Below are 10,513 nucleotides of genomic sequence, written 5' to 3'. Positions count from 1 at the left end.
ACCCATAATCAGGTCCAACGTGCAAGCTCCAAGTAAAGAACATGTGTGTTCCTGTACACAATTAGGCGCACATTACGAGACATGGTGTGTGCACAGGTGATCTATCACAGTTGAACCCACTAGAATTATTAAAATAGGTATGGTCTCGTGTCATGTGTCCATGTCAAAGCTATCATCCACGAGGCCACGACCCACACCCTCATTTACCATGTAGCACGCCGGCTTGCAGCGAACCAGGTCGTCTTCCTCCTCTGCTCATTCCATCACTTCCAACGCAAACAGCATCATGGATCTCAATCGCTACGAGCTGCCGCCACACACTGGGGTGGGCCGGCCACCTCATCAATCCTCACAAACAAGGTATTTTTCTTGGCGCCTCAAGTATATGCGTCGTCGCGCATAAACTTCTTGTTGTCACAATTGAACTGAAAATATATTACTATTTTTATTGCAGAAGAACCACGCTAACATTTCCCTAAGTTTTTTTTTTCTTTTCATAAATTAATAGTACTTTTATTATTAATCTTGTTTACCATCTCCATGATATCCTGTTTAACCATGATACACAGCATTTATTATGCCAATGCATAGTGTATTAATTTAATATGTACACAATGTAGGCTGGATTTTGGAAACGCGGCAAGTTGGCGTCCTGGATGTGCTCGAGGATGGCCTTCAATGTGCGGTCAGGGACGCTCCATCATTGGGGCCGCCCCTCGGAGTTGAAGCGGCCGCGGGGTCGGCATCGTTGGTGGCGGCAAGCTCGTCGGTGTGGCGGCGTTTGAAGTATGTCGTCCACAACGTGTTGCGTACCTTAGCAGGTTCCGCGAACTCTCCAATGGCGACGACCGAATGCGCACGATCTTCATGCGTCGGTCAGTTCCAGAGGGCGGCGTTGGCATTGGGACCCCACCGACAGTCAGCCTCCACAAGCTCGGCACCCGCATATCCGGTGGCGTCGGGTAATCCGCCTCGTTGTGGAGGCGGGCTTCGGACTCGTGCAGGTGGTTGTTGTAGTGCCCCAGATGTAAACCTTGCCATATTTGGAACCTATTGCATGTGGGTCCACATTGTCAGTGATTTGATGTATCCAATTGTGCCATGACCTCATGTGGTGTCCCTTGTTTATTATTTTTCCTTCCTTCCCATGCATGCATGCATAGCATATCATTGCATGCTCTTGTCTTGTGGTTGCCATATGATCTTAGCAATTCATGTGGTGGTGGTGATCTTGTGGTTGCACCTTGTGATGCCTTGTGATGATGTGCATGTGATGTATAGTTTAATTGGGGTGTGCATGTGTTAGTATAAGCTTGGGTTTCAAAACCATCTCCACCCCTCCTCTCTATTTTCTCCTATGTCAAGATTCTCTTCTCCCTTCCCTCTTTTAAAAATGCCCATGTATTAGTGTATTTTGTGGAGGATGCCAAGATGTGTTTTTGCTATTTTGTATCTTAGTTTTAAGGATGCAAATAAATCCAAAACAGTAAATAAATTGCTGTTTTGTATTTAATCAAATTGCTCCAAATATATATTTTCTATTTTATTCAAATAAGTCATAATTCCTTATGGCCAGGGACATTTTTATTTTGTTTTTATCTCCTATAGAAAACCCTGTGTTATTTCTCTCTTTTCTGTTATTTCTGTAAAAGAAAGGCACTGGGTATTTCTTTTCTTTTAAGTGCAGCCAAGGTGGGCTCTCTCTCACTTGTCGGCCCACCTTCCTCTCTCTCGCGTAGCAGGCCCAGCACCCCCCTCTCGCGCCGCCTCCTTCCTGACGCCGTTCTCCCAGCGCGCTGCTTTCCGTCAAGCTCCAGAGAGAGACGCGCGACGCCGTGAGCTCGGCCGTCGAGGTCCCCCCTATAACTTTGGCGTCCGTGCCTCCTCCTCTCGCTAGGGTTCCCTCTCTCCCTCTCCTGCCGCCGCCACCTCTCTTTTACCCCTCCATCTCTCCCTTCCTCCCCTGGTGAGTTCTCTGTAGTCTGTAGGCAGAGAGAGAAGGGAAGGTTCGTTGCCGTCTACGCCGCCTTCGTCACCGTCCGGCGAGGCCGCCATGTCCAGGAGATCGGTGGTGCGTCCCGCGACCCATTCCCGGCGTTAGGAGCACCGGAGAGCGCCCTCACCGACGAGCACGAGCTCGTCTACGCCGCGGACCCGAAGCCCCTTCAACCTGTTCGGTTCTGCTTCCAGGAGATCTTCATCGCCGGCCTGCTTCCTCTCTGTCGCCTCTTCCTCCGAACAGACCTCTCCTTCCTTCCCCAAGGTGAGGAGCAACCTCCCTTTCCTTCTCCTCCTCGGTTCCGTCTCAAATCCGTCGAGAACGTGTGTGTGTACTTCTCTGTAGTGGCAGATCGTGAGCAGTAGCAGGTTCTCGGTTGTGGTGCAGCAGTGAGCGTTGCGCGTGTAAGAGCGTAGGTAGGCGATCCCCGCGTAGCCGACGAGCAGTGGCATTGTGTAGGGCGTAGCAGAGACGTGCTCATCGTCTTCTATCGCCGGCGAGCAGCATAGCTGCATCTCTGTCAGTCAAGTGCAGGGACAGACAGCAGCCCTACCTGTTCTTGTTCGATCCTCCTCTCTGTCCAGTCTTCGTAGCGTAGCGTAGTGGTGCGGTGCCTGGATGTGGATCAGGTGGTCGTGGGATCGATTCCCCGCGGCGCCACACATAACCCCCCCTTTTTATTTCCCTTTGTTTGCACCATAGCACAGTAGCTAAAGGAAGCTACCATACCAAGCAGTGTCCCTCTGTTCTGTCGATAAGTTGGCAAGCAGCAGGGTGGATTGGGCCTTGGGGTTGATCCAGGGGCACTGGGGTTCGAATCCCAGGCCTGCCCTTTTAATTTTTTTCCCTTTCTTTCTTTTAATTTTCCTTTGCTATTTGCTGTTACACCTTGTGCCTAAATAATAGGCATAAAGGAGTGCATCTTATTTTTCTTTTCCTGTCCAGAAGTTGTAGTGGTGTAGGTAAGATATGTGAGTGTGGTGTATGTGTTCATATGTGTGTATGCATGGTTGTATGAATGTGAGTGTGTGGTGAAGCTAGCCTAAGTGGGTGTGTAGATGAACTAGTGTCATGCTTATATGGTGTAGTGTGATAGGTTTTGAGTGCATATATATCTTGTGGTGCATGTGGTGTGAGGAACACCCCCCACATGAACATAGTTCATGTACATCTAAGTTTGTGAGCATGTGTTTGTGGTGGATGAGCTCCCTACTTGAGTGATCTAAATAGATGCAATATTTAGTGTTGTCCAAGAACATGTTTTGATGTGTGTAGTGGAGTGGATGTGTGTGTGTGGGACACCCCACCTTTGCAAGCAAAGCTATGCACCTTCACATGTCCATATGTGAGAGGGCATGGTGATTTATATGTGTGGATGGCTTGGTAGAAGTGGTTGTTGTTAGAGCATATATCTCCATATGCGGTTTTGGTAATTGATGACAATTCCTATGGACTAATGGTTGCCTTAAGTTACATTTATAGGATTTGTCCATATGCACTTCTTGAAGTCCATCTGTTGGGTTTAAGGAGTTTATATGATGAACAAGATGGTATTCAAGGTATTATCCAAAGAATGGTCATAGAGACACATGGTTGATCAAGATCTCAGACAAAGAGTAAATCAAGATGATCAACACACAAAGCGTACAAGATGTACCGAGAGGGATCAAGTGATCTCATGGTATGGTAAGCATTGTCCATTACGTGTTTGTGTACTAACCCATGGTCTTCGTGAGAGTTCTATGTGGGGGTTAGGTGTGTTTCCATGGGCTTGCGTCAAAGGGAATATCTCATACAACCCATGAGCAAATCAAGATGATCAACACACAAAGCGTACAAGATGTACCGAGAGGGATCAAGTGATCCCATAGTATGGTAAGCATTGTCCATTACGTATTTGTGTACTAACCCATGGTCTTCGTGAGAGTTCTATGTGGGGGTTAGGTGTGTTTCCATGGGCTTGCGTCAAAGGGAAGATCTCATACAACCCATGAAGTATGACGTCAAGTTGTGATCGTCATCAAGATTGCGATGTGCAAGTTCAAGTGGATCAGCACGAAGATATCATGCTTGAAGCTTGCCGTCCATTGTGGTGGCAATGGACTTGTGAAGATATGCTGAAGAGTGGCTCACCCATAGTGAGTATGGGGGAGCAATCAACTACTCTTCATCAAGCCAACACAATCAAGAAAGGTGGTCCATCTTGAGGAAGCCAAGATCATCATCATCTAGCTCAAGAGGACGAGGTGCAAGGTATAGGTTTGCCCTTGATAGGTTTTCTGTTTAGGATAGATTGTTGTACTATCAAGGGGGCTCTCAAGTGAGTAGCTTCGTCGTATCATTCGTTGAGAGCTCAAACCATTTGCATCCTTGCATCATACTTCTTGGTTCTTGCTTGGTGTTTCTCTTTGCGAGTTTTAGAGCTTATGGTCATCTTCGTGACAAGCTCGAGTTCATCGAAAACGGAGTCCATATGCATCTACTATGATGTTTTGGATGTTGGAGTTTTTGCCGGTTCTTCATTCATAGAGGACTCGCATCTCTATATCTTTGGCACATTCATAGAGGACTCACATCGCTGTTTGGATAGCCCTTGTCGTCCTGAATCCAACAAGCTTGGGTTTGCTCGATTCGGAGCTCGTATGCGAAAGTTATGGCTGTTTCAGTGGCGAGCGGTAGTACCGCTGGACCTAGCGGTAGTACCGCTAGAGTTGGCGGTAGTACCGCTGGCCCTAGCGGTAGTACCGCTGGCTGGCGGTAGTACCGCCCCTGGTCAGCGGTAGTACCGCTCCAGGAGCTTAGTACCGCCTGCCCAGCGGTTGTTCGTGGACGGACCTTTTTGCGAAGACTTTCTTGGCGGTGGTAGTGCCGTTGCACTACCAGGGGCCCAGCGGTAGTACCGCTGGAGTGCCAGCGGTAGTACCGCTAGCTGGCGGTAGTACCGCTGGAGTGCCAGCGGTAGTACCGCTGCAGCCAGCGGTAGTACCGCTGGAGCTTGGGCAGAAAGTGGGGGTAACGGTCTGATTCCTTCCCCCACTATATAAAGGGGGTCTTCTTCCCCCTTGGTCTTATCTATATGTTGAGCTCTTGTTCTACCACCATTGTTGACATTCTTAGAGCTTGATTACTCTCAATCCCTCCAATGATTCTTGCTTGTTCTTGAGGGAAAAGAGAGAGGAGATCTAGATCCACATCTCCACCAATCACTTTCTCCTCTATGTGAGGGGAACCCCTTGGATCTTGATCTTGGAGTTCTTTGTGAGCTCCTTGTTCTTCCTCTCATATTTCTCCATAGCTTTTGTTATTGTGGAGGGATTTGAGTGTGAGGGACTTGACCACTTCGTGTGTTCTTGCCATTGCATTAGTTGCATCGGTTTGAGTTCTCCACGGTGATACGTGGAAGTGAGAAGTTGAGAAGCTTACTACCTTTGGTACTTAGTACCCTTGATATTGTTCTTCGTGGATGCTTTGGCGTCCTAGAAGCTTGGTGGTGTCTCGGAGCTCAATCATTGTGTTGTGAAGCTCCGGGCAAGCGTCGGGGTCTCCAATTAGGTTGTGGAGATTGCCCCGAGCAATTTGTACGGGTACCGGTAACCGCCCCCAAGGGTTGCCACGTGTACGGGTTCGGTGACCGCCCCCAAGGGTTGCCATTTGTACGGGTTCGGTGACCGCCCTCAAGGGTCCTTTAGTGGAATCACGGCATCTTGCATTGTGCGAGGGCGTGAGGAGATTACGGTGGCCTTAGTGGCATCTTGGGGAGCATTGTGCCTCCACACCGCTCTAACGGAGATTAGCATCCGCAAGGGTGTGAACTTCGGGATACATCATCGTCTCCCCGTGCCTTGGTTATCTCTTACCCGAACCCTTTACTTATGCACTTTACTTTGTGATAGACATATTGTTTATTGTAATATATCTTGCTATCACTTAGTTGTTTATCTTGCTTAGCATAAGTTGTTGGTGCACATAGGTGAGCCTAGTTGTTTGTAGGTTTTGTGCTTGACATATTAAACATTAGTTTTATTCCGCATTTGTTCAAGCCTAAACCTTAACTACTTTAAAGCGCCTATTCAACCCCCCCCTCTAGGCGACATCCACGTCCTTTTCAGTTGTGAATTTGATGTGCATGACACAAACATGGGGTTCAAACCCCCATGTCACTTTGTCATTGTGCACATGAGCTCAACCTTTGTATTTGTTGTTATGGTGGAACTACATGAGATGATGCCCCATTCACTAGGCATGATTTGAAGTAGTTTCCTCTTCCTTAATTTGTGGTCACTTGTTCCAAGTAAGTGACCACATATTATATATGATTTTGGGGTAGAAACTCCCAAGGAATCCAGTGGTGAAGTTAGTTTTGCCATTGGATACTTTATGGAGTTGACATATTCAGATTTGTTGCAAGTTTGCTCTTTGTTTCCATGGAATAGGTGGAGCCCAAGGGCATGAGCTTTTGTGTGATAGTAGTAGGGGTTTTGCTCTACACCATAGTGGTGTCATTTATCACTTGGTGTTATTTGTGTGCAAACTATGCCTAGACAAATTGGGCATGTGGCTAAAAAAAGTCCAGCTTAGTGAAATCTGGAATTTCACCAAGTCTGAGAATCTGGAAACATTTTCTTCTCCTATAGATGAGGTTGTGCTGGTCATTGTGTTGTGATATAGCCTTAGTTTACTGCAAGGATTTTGGACCTGGTATGTTTGTGAATATCCCTGTCAAATTTCATCTTATTTGGAGCCCTGTAGATTATGTTTTGGTTGCTGTCAAAAAGCTTCAGAACAAAGGCAGAAAGTCAGCTGCAGGAATTTTCACTAAGTCCCTGAGATCTGTTGGTTTTGGGAAAGTTTGTGGCCTTGTATCTTCTTGTGTTTAATTCCTTTTGCTGTGATTCTTGCTGGTTCTTGTAGTGTTCTTGGTTGGCTACAGCCACATATATTATTTGTCATATTTGGAGGGCTGTAGCTATGTTGCATATAGCTCACAAAGAGCTAAGATGCAGATTATGGCAGCTTGTGTAGTATAGTTATTTTGATGAATGTGGGTGCTTAGTTGATGTTGTGGTGTTCTTCCTTGCTCCAATCCATTCATGTTGGGTTGTTATATGTCTTGGCAACCTGGGAATACCAGATTTGTGCCAATTGTGGGTGTGGTGTTGATTCTTACACGTAGGGCTTCATATCTTGTTTCGTTGATTCCCGTTGATCCGTAGCTCCGATTGTAATGTTCTTTATATGGTTTTGCATCGTTTTCATGAGACGCATTTGTTCATGCCATTCTCATGCATGTCAAAATAGCTTAGTGTACAGTTCTGTCCAGAAACTTATAGTAGTTCCTTTTGCTAGTGCTAGTGATAGAAATAGTGATGCATGCTCATTTTTCATCTCATGCATCATGTGCTTGTTGCATCTTGTGGTGCTGCTGTTCATTGGTTGTTATTCTTATGTTGGGTAGCACCGGGCTCGGAGAACGAATACGTGGACTCAGGAGAGTACGTGCAGGACGAACCAGAACCATTCCAATCTGAGGATATCACAGGCAAGATGATATGACCTTGATTCCATCTCTAGACTTGTTATGCTAGTTTGCGTTTCCATGTCATATTGCTCGCTGCCTACCACTGAAATTAAATTGCCTCTTCATATGCCATGAGCCCAAACACTGATCCCTTCCTAGCAAAACTTGTATGGCTAAGTAGGCTTTGCTCAACTACTAATGTTAGCGTTGCTAGATGCAGGTGCTTTGACTCATGTGATAACATGAGCTTGATATCATTATATTAAGTTCTGTTATTTAATTAATGCACCTATATACTTGGTAAATGACGGGAGGCCTAGCCTTTTGCCGGGTGCTTTGTTCCGTTATTGCCGCCTTAGTTACCGGCTACCGGTGTTTGATTCCATAATGATCGCTCCTAACACGTTCGGGGTTGTTATGGGGACCCCCTCATAAATCGCGTAGTGCTAAGGCTTGTCCGGCAGGACCCAACATTGGTGTTAATTTGCTAATCACTTAATAATAAACTGCATAGGGAATAGCTACCCGAGGATTTTAATCAACAACCCGGGCCAGTGCTCCGCATGAGTGTTGGTCCAACATGGACAGACTGCGGGGGCCACCACAGGGAAACTTGAGGTTTGGCTCCTGTAGGCTTTTCCATCCGTCGTGTCCTGAGACTGAGATACGCGGCTCTTATCGGGGTCGTCGACACGTCGGGGGGTCCTGCTAACCTTGTCTTACCTTAGCGGTATATCTTGCGTATAGGAATCCCAGTGAAGCTTTGGTTTCCCCCAGAGTTGAGGTTTTCCTCTTAGGAATCCGATGAGATCACGAGATTCGTGATAGAGGATGCCTTTGCGGCCTGTGTTCATTTGTGATGGACTAGTTGGAGCACCCCTGCAGGGTTTAATCTTTCGAAAAGCCGTGCCCGCGGTTATGTGGCAACTTGGAATATTTTGTTAACATCCGGTATTAGAGAACTTTAACATAAGCTAATAAAATTGCCAACTGTGTGCGTAACCGTGACTGTCCCCTCGAAGATCTCTCTTCGATCGGGAACACGGTGGGGTTATGAATGCCGTAGGTAGGTGTTCAGGATCACTTAGTGATCAAGTAATCACGACCGCTAGTATAGACCACATTCATAATTGCTTTACGTAAGTTAGCCACTAAATCAAGTTTAGGATGTTGCAGCCTTATACTTCACCCTAACCCACCTAAAAACATGACTAGTTCTAGCACCAAGGTCTTAGATTGCTGAGTCCCCGTGGCTCACGGATTCCTTTGAAACTCCCAACAGGTACAGGTACCCCAGAGACAGATGATCCCGACGGCACTCAGCTGGCGTGGCAGTACGACGAGGAGACAGACCGCCTCTACATGAACTATCCAGAGGATTGAGGCGTGGTCGTGATCGTGGGCCTGCAGGCAGGGTAGCATAGCATTTCCATGTTTTGTAGTCCGTAGCGGAACTACCTTGATTGTATCTGTGATGTACTCTGAGTTATTAATGAGAAGACAGTTGAATCCCGAATTGTCTACTTTTATTATTATTTGTGCTATGTTACTTGCTTGTGAAACGCTTAGATGCGCTTCTTTCCTATTCGGGGGCCTCGACCCCCAGGTCGGAAAGAACCGCATCTTGGTCGTTACAGTTGGCCACCGCACCATCGTCGGGGTAGCGCTCGGCCATTGGTGGTGAGAGACAGAGGAGGCGTTGGTGACGAAAGGGGGCGCAAAGAGGAAAGGGCATCAACGACGAGAGTCTGGCGAGAGGTGTGCGGTCACCGGCGAGGGAGGAGCGGCTTATATAGCCGCGGGCGGGCGACAACCGTGTGAACGCGTTGCGGGAGTGTACCGGGCGCGTGTTGCCGCACCTTCACTGCGCAACCCGTGAGAACCTTTGCATTTATTCCCATGGAAAACGAGGCAATGAGAACGACGAACGCGCCTAGTCGCCGACTAGGCGGGTCCATACACATTTCACGCCAAAAAAGTTTTCCCCCGCGCCCCTAGCGCGTCGGGTTTGACCTGGGACTGTGGGGGCCCAATTCGACCCTAACAGGCGAAAAACAGGCTTCTGAAGGAGTGACTGGGCCGTTTTTTCACGCCGCCACAAAAAAGGGCATTGGGAGGCCTGTTGGGGGGGGGGGTTGTTGGAGATGCTCTAATAGCTATTGACAGGTTCTGACCGTGGGGGGATAAAAGTTGACGCAATCGAATCACGAGCTGGGAATGGATGAAGGATATAGCAAGCCATTTGTAGCTCCTGACCCATAAAGTCGGTCTCATGTGTGAGAGCAACTCCATCGATTCCTCGAAAATCTTTTCTTATTCTTTTTTTCATTAGACTTTTCTAGCTAATGCCCTAAGGCCCGCAAGTCGGTGACTGGCGGTGCGGCGTCGCGAGAGCAGCAAGGTGGAGCGGGGGCAGCAGCGATGTGGTGACAAGGCCACGCGATGGCATCCATCCGGATGGGTCTCATCGGCCTCGGTATGAGGCCCGGTCTCATAGAATTTTTCTCCGGGCGAGGGAGCGCCCGGTGAAGTTTCACACGAGGCGAGGTCATCTTTCCATAAATTCAAGGAAACATGGATCCCAGATGGCCCATTTTTTGTGGGGTGATATAGGAGATCATCACAAATTCCATTTGGCTAAATGGGGTTTGGTGTCTAGGAAGAAGAAATTTGGTGGTTTGGGGATTCCCAATATAAGAGATTATAATATGGCTCTGCTGGCTTCCTGGGGGAAAAGATTTTTTCTTAATAGTTCTGGGGATTGGAAGAGAGTGATTACTTATAAGTATGATGTGGCTAGCCCAATTATATTCTGGGCCAGATAGCAAATAGGCTCCCCTTTCTGGAAAGGTGTGTCCTGGGCATTACAAGCCGCCAGGAACTTTTACCATTGGAAGATTGGCAATGGTGTTAATGTTAGTTTTTGGCATGACACTTGGGCTGGGGATTGTTCCCTTAAGGTTAAATTTTGGGATTTGTTTGATATATGTAATCAT

This window comes from Hordeum vulgare, chromosome 7H (genome assembly GCF_904849725.1).
Source record: "Hordeum vulgare subsp. vulgare chromosome 7H, MorexV3_pseudomolecules_assembly, whole genome shotgun sequence".
Classification (NCBI taxonomy): Eukaryota; Viridiplantae; Streptophyta; class Magnoliopsida; order Poales; family Poaceae; genus Hordeum; species Hordeum vulgare.
This window is presented reverse-complemented; position numbering follows the sequence as displayed.